Consider the following 3,924-nt stretch of genomic DNA (forward strand, 5'->3'; position numbering starts at 1 on the left):
CTTCACCGATCTAAGAGGTCTATTCAAATAGTGCTTGTTATTCATGCAGGAAAAGTTCACGACATGAGTTCAACGATACTCTGTTCCGTTATGCATCGAGTTCATAAGATGCTCTGTTCTCTCCATCAGGTTCATATGATGCTACTGTTACAACGTGTTTTCCTTTAGTTTGGTCTGCTAACATGATGCTCTTTTATTTCAATGTTTTTCTGTGTTCACTTTTGTGTGTTGGAATGATCTTGTATTCATTGTTTTTGAGGTCCCAGATGCTTCTAAATAGTATGTATTACACAACATCAAGTTTTGCAGGTGTCAGAAGGAGGGTATGTATGTTGAAATGATGTTCTCTTGTTTCAATGTTTTTCAATCTGCAGTTTTGTTTCTATTTGAATGATCTTGTCTTCAGTGTTTTTGAGGTCCCAGATGCTTCTAATGGTACGTATCACACAACATCAAGCACATGTCGGTGTCAAAATGGTATGTATTGTTGTGTTCTTGTTCTCAAGTTATCCCAGTTCTGTAATTACAGTGTTCCTAGTTTGCTAAGTGTCCTACAAGTGTACTGTATATGTTTTGCCATGATCAGAGTAATAACATGTTTTTCTTTTCCAGGTACTTGTCAGTCATCGGATGTGTCATTAACATCGACACGTTGATGCTGATGATTCCTGAACTGCTCAGTTCAGCGGTATGTCCTCACCTACAGGTTCAGCCAGGATCACTTGGAGCTCCTATTTAATTCCATCAGAGCGTCAGGTAGGGTTGATGTTCTTTTAATTGCAATTCATTCTGAAAATGACTTAAGAGTAATGTATGTATTGTGTGCCTGTTTTCCATACAAGGTGGCTGGAATAACAATCCATCTGCACGCCAGTTCCAGGCCATCTTCCGCCGTCTGATGTTTCATAGTGAGACAGGCAATGTGGCAGCCCAAGATCACACTGTGTCCCTGTCTGCGGGAGAGATGTCCTCTGCTGAAACTGCTGAAGAGCACCCATCTCCATTCGCCAACATTTCGGCTGTTGTGAGTGACCACAGCTATCTTCCCACTCGGTTCGGTGGTCTGGTGGAAAATGCGCTGGTCTACATTGCAGGATTTGTAGTCCGGCAGATTCTGCGAAAGCTGTCCTGTGATGTGTGCCGTGCAAGATGTCAGAGATGCTGTACCTTCATCATTTGATGAGAGCTACCACCTTCTAGCCCTGAAAAACAACGGTGGCCTAGTGATTCCATCACAAGGCACAGTGAAGGTGCTGAGAGCTGCAGAGAGGATGATTCGCCAAGCTTCAACAAGGCAAGCTCCAAAGGAGTCGACAGTCACCTACATCGTCCGGGAGGAGATTGGAACGGAGGATGTTTTTCAGCTTGGGGAACACATTGAGGAGACGGAGTTTGGCATCGACAACCATTATTCCAACTTGTTGTCATTGGTTGTGTTTCTGAAAATAAGACTACACCACATTGCCAGACTCACCTCTCTTGACCTGCAGAAAGGGAGCACGAGAAAGAAGCTCTGCAAAACAGTCCTCTTTCAGGGCTTTTAGCTCATTTCAACTTTCATGAGCAACTTTGTGTAAATATGGTTTGGGGCGGGGTGGTGTCATGTTCTTGTGTTTAACTTGAACATTTATATTTTTTATATAGATATAGATTTTCATTTTTTCTGACATAGATATAGATATTCATTTGTACTGATATATAACTTCTGTCTTTGTATAATGTATTATTGTTTCTTCATTTTTCAACTTATTAAAATAGCTGAGTAGTAGGCCTACACAATCTGCTTCTGCTTCTCTATCATATAGACCATTAGTGTTGTTTTATATATGTGTGTGTGTGTATTAGCCTATATTATATATCTTGTGTCTTTTGCAAAATACCTATCATACATAACATATGAGCTATCAAATACCAGAATATTCTATTGCTGTTAAGCCTACTATGAATATTAAAATACGCCGAATCATGTGTCCGGTATCATGCCTACATATATGACGTTTGCAGGGAAAAAAACGTGAAAATCAGTTTTGTATTCAGCGAGTTATGATTGATTAAATGCGCTGACACTTCATTGTGCCTGCCAGACAGATTACACTGGAGCGGGTGACCGGTCCAAGATGGCGGCCCCACGGCTCGTCAGCGCCAATAGGCAGTAGCGGAGCCATATACTAGAAGAGTTACGACATCTCCGTTCACTCCAATGGACCACTTTTTTACAGCAATGGCGGATCGTGGAGCCTCTCAATCGTTTCCCGGAAGTTAGCACCAAGGCTAGCAGAGCTGTGGAGTTGCAGCATAATAGACCGTTCGTGACGGACTTTTAAAGGTAAGAAGAAGTTTAAAGATTTATATTGCGGATATTATCAGTACATCTGATTCAAATGAACATGTGTATTAAAGGATGTCAGTGGATTATCCCTAAATTAGTAGATTTAGGGAACGTTTACAGATAACAGATTAAGCTAGGATACCGAAGCAAGTTAGCAACACACGTTGAACAGCCTTTTAATTGTAAATTCCATTCTCTTAATGTCATTTCGTCCAACGTTGTTGAATTAGAGAAGAGGGGCTTCTAAACTGGATTGTATGCGGGGGTGGAGGGAGTTAAATATTAGATAAATATAACTTTGGTGCGTGTAAGAGTGAGTGTTTTTAGCAGAGCCATATTGTGTCCTTGTGATTCTGTTGATTATTACCTGTCTGTATTATGTTGCAGCTCAGCTGATTCTGGACTGATGGCAAAGGGAGAGGGACTTAAGTGAGAGTGAAAACACAAGGTAAGTTTAATACTACTGTTTTATATAAGTAAACACCTTATCTCCCCAAGGCATTTCCCATCCAATAGGTGTGCTGTGTGTGTATAACCCTTTCTCCTGTCTGTTACTCCCTCTTTCAGCACAAGAACCAGAGGGGGATTCAATGGAGCCTGAATACCTGCACTGAGACCCTCACCCGGCACCCTGAGTCTCAACTCTCAGTGTTTTTCAAGCCTTTCCCTGTTTTTTTGTATTAAACAAAACATTAAGCTTTCCCAATGGTGTGGTTTTCGTTTTGTGAAAAAGTGCAAATGCAGTGTTTGTATATAATTACATCACATATTTTTTTGCTGTTGGTCATGAAATTGCTCCTGCTGACTTGAGCCAGCCATATGTTTCTCCGCTCTGTGTCAGTGGGGAAGCCGTACATTCGTACTCCTTTCTCTGAGCGATTTGAGCATCCCCAGGCAGCACATCAAACCATGGTGGCGACTAGGAGGCAGCACAGCAAACCATGGTGGCGACTAGGAGGCAGCACAGCAAACCAGGACAACACGGAGGAAAAGGCACCGACAAACTGCATGATATGCTATTCAGTGTTTATTGAATTCCATGTATTTGCAATGGATGTTCCTAAAACAACACATTTAACATCATCATCATCATCTGCTGCTGCTGCTGCTGCTAGTCCTTTGATAGTCACCTGTCGGTCTCCTGTCCTTTCTGAAAGCCATAAAGATGACATTAGTCATTTAGATAACTTGTGTCCTCAATTACCAGGGGATTACTGAAACTACCATGAATTTAAGAAAATGGTAGAAATTAATCTAATCTGAATTTTAAAGCATTACTTTAGATCCCCTCCCGCTAAATATATCAATAAACATTAGAAAGTGATGCTCCTGACTACCATACAAGTTTAAGAAGATAATATTGGTTTTAAAGAATTCAAAGCTATAAATAAACAGCAACAGGCTCTTTAACCAAGGCACTGTTAGTAACATGTAAACTAGTTGTTCACACTAATCCTAATATTATCACTTAATATTAGCAAATTCTATTTTATTTTTTAAAACATATTGATGTAAATACATACACATGTGTATATAGGTATAAATGGCATTTCTTTTGGCGATTTTTTTAATCTGACTACATATTGACCATTTTT

At 40.3% G+C, this 3,924-nt stretch overlaps 1 long non-coding RNA gene across 1 annotated transcript; it reads left to right on the forward strand.

Annotated features, from left to right (window-relative positions):
• Window positions 1-2,264: 2,264 nt before the first annotated feature.
• On the forward strand, window positions 2,265-2,956 carry LOC139432998 (uncharacterized). Its single transcript, XR_011642571.1, has 3 exons — window positions 2,265-2,326; window positions 2,717-2,777; window positions 2,897-2,956. It is a non-coding gene; the product is annotated as an uncharacterized lncRNA (long non-coding RNA).
• The last annotated feature ends 968 nt before the right edge of the window (window positions 2,957-3,924 follow it).

This window comes from Pseudochaenichthys georgianus, chromosome 3 (assembly GCF_902827115.2).
Source record: "Pseudochaenichthys georgianus chromosome 3, fPseGeo1.2, whole genome shotgun sequence".
Classification (NCBI taxonomy): domain Eukaryota; kingdom Metazoa; phylum Chordata; class Actinopteri; order Perciformes; family Channichthyidae; genus Pseudochaenichthys; species Pseudochaenichthys georgianus.